This window comes from Mus caroli, unplaced genomic scaffold (genome assembly GCF_978045245.1).
Source record: "Mus caroli unplaced genomic scaffold, Mus_caroli_1 scaffold_5, whole genome shotgun sequence".
NCBI classification, from domain to species: Eukaryota; Metazoa; Chordata; class Mammalia; order Rodentia; family Muridae; genus Mus; species Mus caroli.
The window spans coordinates 51,177,676-51,188,173 of record NW_028227260.1 but is presented as its reverse complement, the minus strand read 5'-3'; positions in this window follow the sequence as shown (position 1 = coordinate 51,188,173).

Sequence of the window (10,498 nt, the reverse complement as noted above, 5' to 3'; positions counted from 1 at the left end):
TCCAGTTCTTCACAAACTATTCCACAAAATAGAAGTAGAGGGAACTCTACCCAACTCATTCTATGAAACCACAATTACTCTGATACCTAAACCACAGAAAGATCCAACAAAGATAGAGAACTTCAGACCAATTTTCCTTTTGAATATAGATGCAAAAATACTCAAATAAATTCTCGCTAACCGAATTCAAGAACACATTAAAGCAATCATCCATCCTGACCAAGTAGGTTTTATTCCAGGGATGCAGGGATGGTTTAATATATGGAAATCCATCAACGTAATCCATGATATAAACAAACTCAAAGACAAAAGCAACATGATCATCTCTTTAGATGCGGAAAAAGCATTCCACAAGATCCAACACCCATTAATGATAAAAGTCTTGGAAAGATAAGGAATTCAAGGCCCATACCTAACCATGATAAAAGCCATCTACAGCAACCCAGTAGCCAACATCAAAGTAAATGGTGAGAAGCTTGAAGCAATCCCACTAAAATCAGGGACTAGACAAGGCTGCCTACTTTCTCCCTACCGATTCAACATAGTACTTGAAGTCCTAGCCAGAGCAATTCAACAACAAAAGGAGATCAATGGGATACAAATTGGAAAAGATGAAGTCAAAATATCACTTTTTGCAGATGATATGATAGTATATATAAGTGACCCTAAAAATTCCACCAGAGAACTCCTAAACCTGATAAACAGCTTCGGTGAAGTAGATGGATATAAAATTAACTCAAACAAGTCAATGACCTTTCTCTACCTAAAGAATAAACAGGCTGAGAAAGAAATTATGGAAACAACACCCTTCTCAATAGTCACAAATAATATAAAATATCTTGGTGTGACTCTAAATAAGGAAGTGAAAGATTTGTATGATAAAAACTTCAAGTCTCTGAAGAAAGAAATTAAAGAAGATCTCAGAAGATGGAAAGATCTCCCATGCTCATGGATTGGCAGGATCAACATTGTAAAAATGGCTATCTTGCCAAAAGCAATCTACAGGTTCAATGCAATCCCCATCAAAATTCCAACTCAATTCTTCAACGAATTAGAAAGAGCAATCTGCAAATTCATATGGAATAACAAAAAACCTAGGATAGCAAAAACTCTTCTCAAGGATAAAAGTACCTCTGGTGGAATCACCATGCCTGACCTAAACCTCTACTACAGAACAATTGTGATAAAAACTGCATGGTACTGGTACATTGACAGACAATTAGACCAATGGAATAGAATTGAAGACCCAGAAATTAACCCACATACCTATGGTCACTTGATCTTCGATAAGGGAGCTAAAAGCATCCAGTGGAAGAAAGACAGCATTTTCAACAAATGGTGCTGGCACAACTGGTTGTTATCATGTAGAAGAATGCGAATTGATCCATTTCTATCTCCTTGTACTAAGGTCAAATCTAAGTGGATCAAGGAACTTCACATAAAACCAGAGACACTGAAACTTATAGAGGAGAAAGTGGAGAATAGCCTCAAACATATGGGCACAGGGGAAAATTCCTGAATACAATAGCAATGGCTTGTGCTGTAAGATCGAGGATTGACAAATGGGACCTCATGAAACTGCAAAGCTTCTGCAAGGCAAAAGACACTATCAATAAGACAAAAAGGTCACCAACAGATTGGTAAAGGTTCTTTACCTATCTTAAATCAGATAGGGGACTAATATCCAATATATATAAAGAACTCAAGAAGGTGGACTCCAGAAAATCAAATAACCCCATTAATAAATGGGGCTCAGAGCTAAACAAAGAATTCTCACCTGAGGAATACCGAATGGCTGAGAAACACCTGAAAAAATGTTCAACATCCTTAATCATCAGAGAATTGCAAATCAAAACAACCCTGAGATTCCATTTCACACCATTCAGAATGGATAAGATCAAAAATTCAGGTGACAGCAGATGCTGGCGAGGATGTGGAGAAAGAGGAACACTCCTCCATTGTTGGTGGGATTGCAAGCTTGTACAACCACTCTGGAAATCAGTCTGGCAGTTCCTCAGAAAATTGGACATAGTACTAACAGAGGATCCAGCAATACCTCTCCTGGGCATATATATCCAGAAGATGTCCCAACCAGTAGAAGGACACATGCTCTACTATGTTCATAGCAGCCTTATTTATAATTGCCGGAAGCTGGAAAGAACCCAGATGCCCCTCAACAGAAGAATGGATACAAAAAATGTGGTACTTTTACACAATGGAGTACTACTCAGCTATTAAAAAGAATGAATTTATGAAATTCCTAGGCAATGGTTGTACCTGGACGGCATCATCCTGAGTGAGGTAACACAATCACAAAAGAACTCAAATGATATGTACTCACTAATAAGTGGATATTAGCCCAGAAACTTAGTATACCTGAGATATAAGAGACAATTTGTAAAACACATGAAACTGAAGAAGAACGAATCCCAAAGTGTAGACACATTGCCCCTTCTTAGAATTGGAAACAATCACCCATGGAAGGAGTTACAGAAACAAAGTTTGGAGCTGAGACAAAAGGATGGACCATCTAGAGACTGCCATATACAGTGATCCATCCCATAAATAGCCTCCAATCAATGATACCCTTGCATACACTAGCAAGCCTTTGGTGAAAGGACCCTGATATAGCTGTCCCTTGTGAGACTATGCTGGGGAATAGCAAACACAGAAGTGGGTGCTCACAGTCAGCTATTGGATGGATCACAGTGCCTCCAATGGAGGATCTAGAGAAAGTATCCAAGGAGCTAAAGAGATCTGCAATCCTGTAGGTGCAACAACATTATGAACTAACAAGTACCCCGGAGCTCTAGACTCTAGCTGCATATGTATCAAACGATAGCCTATTTGGCCATCACGAGAAAGAGAGGACCATTGGGCATGCAAACTTTATATGCCCCAGTACAGGGGAATGCCAGGACCAAAAACTGGGAATGGGTGGGTAGGGAAGTATTGGGGAGGGTATTGGGGACTTTTGGGATAACATTGGAAATGTAATTGAGGAAAATACATAATAAAAATATTAAAAAAAAACAACTATGCTCATATATTTGATATCTATACATAGAGGATGAAATAAATTCTTTCTCTGCACTGTTCACAAAAATAAAATTAATTCTGAATGGATAAATAATCTATATGAATGACCCAAAACATTTAAGTCACTGGAAGGCATCATGGAGAGATGATATTCTGTATATTGATGAAGACAATAATTTCCTGAATGGTATTCTTCAGAACTCAAGAGAATGAATTGAATAATATAATTTATTCAAACAAAAGTGTTGTACATAAGAATAGAAAAGAAAATCAATAGACTGGAAATACAGAATTTGAGAAAATATTTGCAAAATATTTATCATTGACCATTTACATGCTGTATACAAATAGAAGTATGAGACAGAAGAAAAGTGCTTGCCATCAAAAGAGGAAGAATTCAGTCAAAAACTGGTAAATAGTCACAAAAGACATTTCAAAAAGGTGATGTGCAAAAGACTTTATATATTTTATTAAAAACATTCAGTGTCCTTAGTTATCAGGAACTAAGAAATAACAACTAATTAGTGGTTGTATCATTTTTATAAACAATGACTATTTTTAAGAGTAATTATCAGTATGTATGGAAAAATAGCCCTTCCTTAGTATTCAAAAATATGGAAACAATATGGCATAGAGGTGCCTCAACAAATTAAATATAGATTGACACATGATTCAATTATCCTACTCCCGACTGCTTACTAGAAGGAAATGAAGAAAGTTTATAAAAGAGCATGTGTTTTGTGGAACTATTTATAATAGCCATGTTATTGAATCAAACTAATTGCCTATCAAAAATAAATGAATAAAGAAAATAAATACACTACATATAAATATAGAGCTTTTTTAGCCCCCCAAATCAAAATGTTTTATTTTTATGATAAAGTTATAGGTGGATCATCATGTTAAGCAAAAAATACCAGACTCAGAAAGAGGATTATTTATTTTACTCATTTTTTGTTATATATGAAAGTAAAGGAAAGAAGGAAGGATGGAGAAAAGAAAGACAGGAAGGAAGGAGAGGGCAGAAGGTGGATCAAGTGTAGAAGAGGAGTTATTAATGAAATGAAACGACTTGCTAAAGAAAAGCATGAGGTTATAAATTTAAAGAAATGACAGAAATAAAAGTATTAAAACATGTAGGCATGTCTGGAAAATAATTATGGAATCTATTAATTAGGGCAACTGATATAAGTTAATAGCTATAATTAAAAAACAAGAGCTACTGACTTTTTAAAATGTTTTTTTCAAAGATTTATTTTATTTATTATATGTAAGTACACTGTAGCTGTCTTCAGACACCAGAAGAGGGAACCATTTTTACAAATGGTTGTGAGCCACCATGTTGTTGCTGGAATTTGAACTCAGGACCTCCGGAAGAGCAGTCAGTGCTCTAAAACACTGAGCCATCTCTCCAGCCCCTGACTTTTTTTTTATCTAAAGGAAATGATATAATATAGAGTCCATACAAGTGAGTAGTAATACTTGTAAATGATGTTGATTCTGGTATTCAAAACATGGATATATATGGAGAATAAAATAAGAGAAACTAGTGATGCATAGAAAGATATATACTGTATAAAATATTTGTTTATAAATGCAATTCAAAACATCATTAAAAATCAGAAGATAATGGTTGTTTCTGAAAGTGAGATTAGGAGCTAGAGTAAATGAAAACATATTGGACAACTAGTATAATATTTCAATTACATAATTTCTAGATTTCTGTCATAGTACATGTATGACTGTAGTTAATCCATACTTAAAATATACTGAGTTAACTAAACTATAATAAAAATATGAGGTAATGAATATGTTAATTAGCATGACTCATTAATTTTACAGAATACTCATATATCAATATACCACATTATACATCTGGCATGAACAATTTTAGTTTGTTAATTACATGTTAATAAAGTATAACTAAATAAATAAAACTACAAAAACAGTTTTAAGAATCAACAAGTTAACTTAATTTTAGAAAAAAATTATACACAAATAAACTGGTGTCCATAATCTCCCTTAAATTTTTTTTGAGACTTTACTATGATTCTGGTATATTTACATAGCAATACCACTGGATTCTGAGATAGATGATAGTGAAATATGCTTATGTATGTTGTGGGATATACAAAAAAATGAGCCAAATCTTCATCGTCTGATTTAGAAATAAAATGCCTAATGTGTCTATTTACAAATTCCAGAAGCATCAATAAATGATCTTTTTCAAGGCATCAACAACTCATTTTATTCAAAGCATCACTTCATGACTTGAAAAATATGTCTTGTGACAGTCAAATCATTCCAAGTTATCAGAAGAATAATTTTCTAACTGAATTATACAAACTATTTAATCTTTCAAGTGTGTGCATATCATATTTTTTACAATGTAAAAAAAAAATCATAGTTGCAATGAACAATTTATAGCTGATGAAGTTCCTCATCAGGATAATAGTTAAATTTTGAGTAAAAAGGGAAATTTATTTTGGTTATATCATCATTTTTTGTAGTAACCCAATAAATAAAATTAATTATAAAATATACAACTATTATTTTGATATTAAGTTTCATTTGTGGTAAGTTAGCGTGGGTTAATGGATGCAGTTATGACTGCAAATCTAGATCCAGTTTAAATTCCCATTTTTTCAAGAATGCTGTGATTCACTTAAAAATTCTTATGATATTATTTGTGATTTACAAAATGTGAAGAGATAATTCAGAAACTACACAGGCTCCAGTACTTCTCTAGCCCCTGCTCTAGAGATAACCACTCTAAGTTTATTTGGTAATGTCAGTGTAATTATTTGTAACATATTGTATTAAATAAATTGATTTGCTTATAAGACAGAAAAATATTGCAACTAATTATAGGAAATAATCCAGTTATAGTAGGTGTACTGGCTGGTTTTGGGTGTCAACTTGACGCAGGCTTGATTTATCACAGAGAAAGAAGCTTCAGTTGGGGAGATGCCTCCACGAGATCCAGCTGTAAGGCATTTTCTCAATTAGTGATGTAGAGGGAAAGGCTCCCTGTGGGTGGGATCATCACTTGGCTGGCAGTCTTGGGTTCTATAAGAGAGCAGGCTGAGCAAGCCAGTGGAAGCCAGCCAGTAAGGAACATCCCTCCATGGCATCTGCATCAGCTCCTGCTTTCTTACCTTCTTGAGTTCCAGTCCTGACTTCCTTGGTGATGAACAGCTATGTGTGTAAGCCAAATAAACCCTTTTCTCCCCAACTTGCTTCTTGGTCATGATGTTTGTGCAGGAATAGAAACCCTGATTAAGACAGTAAGTAAAAGAAACAGCAAATGCCAGATAAGAAGAATATCATGGAATATATGGGTATATCACAATGATCTAATTTCTTTCCAGTCTCATTTAAATTATTAAAAATAAAAGGTGTGTCCTTCTGGTCCATGCCTTCACTTGCAGCAGTTTTAGAGTATGACATACCACTCCACTACACAGCTCTGTCTGCCTCCCAAGAGGCTGGCTCTAATCCTACATATATACACAGGCATAGACGAGACACCCCCAGCTCTCTGCTCCTTCAGGTAAGAGCTCCATCTTTCTTCTGGTCTGCACCTATACTAGAAACAGTCTTAGAGCCTTATACCAGTACTAATGTTCCAGCCTTTCTTGCTTCTCAAGAGGCAGGGTCTAACTCTCCCTCATAAAGTAGAGATAGCTCAACCCTCAATCCCATATTAGTATCTCTGTCTTCAGGGACCCCAACAAGCATAGTAGCTATGGGCTGTGCCCTACCCACTCAGAGCTCCATTTTTCTTCTGATCCCCATTTGCAAATGCAGCAAACACAAATTAGCACCTCACACCCCACACTACAGCTCCTGCCTGCTAGGAGGCCTGCTTGAACTCAGGACAATCAGGCCAACCAACAACAGAGATAACAAGATGGTAAAAGGCAAGAGTAAGATCATAATCAACAGGAGATACAACATGGCACCATGACACACCAGCTTTCCTACACTACAGGAAGCCTGGATGTTCTAATGTACCAGAAGAGCAAGACTATTACCATAAATCCTAGCTTATGAATTTGATAGAGATCTTTAAAGATAATATAATAATTCCTTAAAATAAATACAGGAAAACACAATCAAAATTGTAGAAGCCCTGAAAGTGGAAACAAATCCCTTAAAGAAATAAGAGAAAATACAATCAAACAGGCAAAGTGAATGAATAAAACAGTCCAAGATATAAAAATGGAAATAAAAACAATAAAGAATCTATAAATGTAGGTAATTATGGAGATAAAGATTCAGGGAAAAGAACAGGAATTACAGACATAAGCATTAACAACAGAATACAAGAGTTATAAAATAGAATATCAGACACAGAAGATGCCATAGAAGATATTGACACATCTGTGAAAGAAAATGCCAAATGTGAAAAAGTTCCTAACTTAAAACATCCAGAAAATCTGGGCTATTATGAAAAGACCAAACCTAAGAATAATAGGAGTACAAGAGGGTAAAGATTCCCAGTTCAAAGGGTTGCTAAACATCTTTTTTTTTTTTTTTATAAAACATTTTATTCATTTACTTTTAAAATGATATCCCTCTTCTAGGTTTCCCCTCTACAAATGTCCCTCTCCTCCCTCCCCTTTGCCTCTATGAGGATGCTCCTCCACCCCCTCACTCACTCCTACATCACTATTCTAGCTTTCCCCTATGCTGGGGCATCAAGAGTTCAGTGGACCAAAGACCTCTCTGCCCATTGATACTAGATTACACCATCCTCTGCTACAAATGTTTCTAGAGCCATGGATCACTCCATGTATACTCTTTGGTTGGTGGTTTAGTCCCTGGGAGCTCTAGGGGGTCTTGTCAGTTGATATTGTTCTTCCTATGGGGTTGCAATTCACATCAGCTCCCCTAGCTATTCCATTGTGGTCCCTGAGTTCAGTCAGATGGTTGGCTGTGAGTATCTGCATCTGTCACAGAACAGCCTAAGTCAACCCTCCCTCAATCTGTGGGATATTAGGGTTCTGGACAGGTGGGGCAATGAAAAGAGTGACAAACAGACATGGACACAGAGAGTGTGTATCTGAATTTAATTTATCTCAAAGCAAGCACCAGTCTTTTGTTTTTGTTTTTTAACTGTCTGAATTTACTTTATTTTTTTCAATTTTTATTAGATATTTTCTTCATTTATATTTCAAATGCTAAACCCTCCCCCCACCCTGCTCCCCTACCCACACACACCCACTTCTTGGCCCTGGCATTCCCCTGTACTGGGGCATATAAAGTTTGTAATACCAAGGGGCCTCTTCCCAATAATGACCGACTAGGCCATCTTCTGCTACATATGCAGCTAGAGACATGAGCTCTGGGGGGTACTGGTTAGTTCATATTGTTGTTCATATTGCATGCACCAGTCTTATAAGTGACTTTTACACAAATCAGAGAAATGCATACAAAAAGCTAACAGGAACCAACTGGGATAAAAATCAATGTTAACAACTGGGATCAAAAGCAGCCCCACCTGAGGTCAGCTTAATTTTAGCAACCAGAGGCAAGAACTTCATGCCTTTGCCATAGTTCCAATCCTAGTCTATTGTATAGTCTACATTCCCCCTAGGCCATTGTAAATTCCTGTGTATGGGTGTAACTCAGCTATCTACAGTTCTAAGTATTTACTGTAGTTCCTCCCTAGACCACAACCTTCCTTCTTCCTAGGTCTTTGTAAATTCTTGCATATGGGAGTAACTTGGCTATTATTCTAAGTGATTGGGTTGGGGGCACTTTCTACTAATAAGTAATGTAGTCTGACATACATAACTGTAACAAAAATTCTAAACTTACTTTGCTAAGCTAGCCCTGATATTTCTAACTCTATGTAGTAGATAGTAATCCCTGGTTTCTTTCACTATCTCTCTTAGATATTACTAATTACTAGAAATAATTCTGAATGTCACTGAATAGGCAACATTCTTACTGAATTCCAAGTCCAGGGATCAGCTCAAGGACTACCTAAGGGCCTTGGTGAATGCCATAAAGCAAAGTTCAATTTTGGTTAGGTATTTGGCAAGTCATTGCTTGGAGACACCTATAATAAAACAATACTTAGGGAAGGTATACAGATCCATTCATCGCTTAAAGCAAGGACATTATTGGAGCATTCATTATATAGGATGCCAAGGTTTCAGAAGACTAAGTTTCCATGAACTTTTCGCCTCAGGACTGTGTCCAGGTTTCTAGGCCTATCACATGAGTCACTACTGGAGTGGATGTAACATACATCTCTATTAGCCAGTGAACATTTCTTTAAGTGCTTCCTGGCCATACAAGATTCCTCTGTTAAGAATTCTCTGTATAGCCCTGTACCCCACTTTTAATTGTATTATTTGGTTTGTGGATATCTATTTTCTTGAATTCTTATATATTTTGGATATTAGTCCTCTATCAGATATGACAAAAAACATCTTATCAAAATCATAGAAAATAAAATCTGTAACCTAAAGAAAGAGATGGCTATAAACATACAAGAAGCATACAGAACAGAGATTTCATATTACCAATTTAATAACACACCAGAAAGCTCTAGAACAAAACCAAGTAAATACAGCCAAGAGGAGTAGATAGCAGGAAATAATCAAACTCAGGGCCAGGACTAATATCAAATATATACAAAGAGCTCAAGAAGCTGGACTCCACAAATTCAAATAACCTCATTTAAAAATGGGGTACAGAGCTAAACAAAGAATTCTCAAGTGAGGAATACCATATGTCTGAGAAGCACCTGAAAAAATGTTCAACATCCTTAATCATCAGGGAAACACATATCAAAACAACCTTGAGATTACACCTCACACCAGTCAGAATGGTTAAGATAAAAAATTAAGGTGACAGCAGATGCTGGCGAGCATGTGGAGAAAGAGGAGCACTCCTCCATTGCTGGTAAGTTTGCAAGCTTGTACAACCACTCTGGAACTCAGTCTGGAGGTTTCTCAGAAAATTGGACATAATACTACTGGAAGATCCAGCAATACAGCTCCTGGGCATATACCCAGAAGAAGTTCCAACTGGTAATAAGAACACATGCTCCACTATGTTCAGAGCAGCCTTATTCATAATAGCCAGAAGCTAGAAAGAACCCAGATGTCCCTCAACAGAGGAATGGATACAGAAAATGTGGTGCATTTACACATTGGAGTACTACTCAGCTATTTAAAAAATGAATTTATGAAATTTTTGGACAAATGTATATATCTGGAGGATATCATCCTTAGTGAGGTAACCCAATCACAAAAGTACTCATTAGATATGCACTCACTGATAAGTGTATATTATCCCAGAAACATAGAACACCGAAGATATAATTTGTAAAACACAAGAAAATCAAGAAGAGGGAAGACCAATGGGTGGATACTTCATTCCTCCTTATAATAGGGAACAAAATACCCATGAAAGGAGTTACAGAGACAAAGTTTGAAGC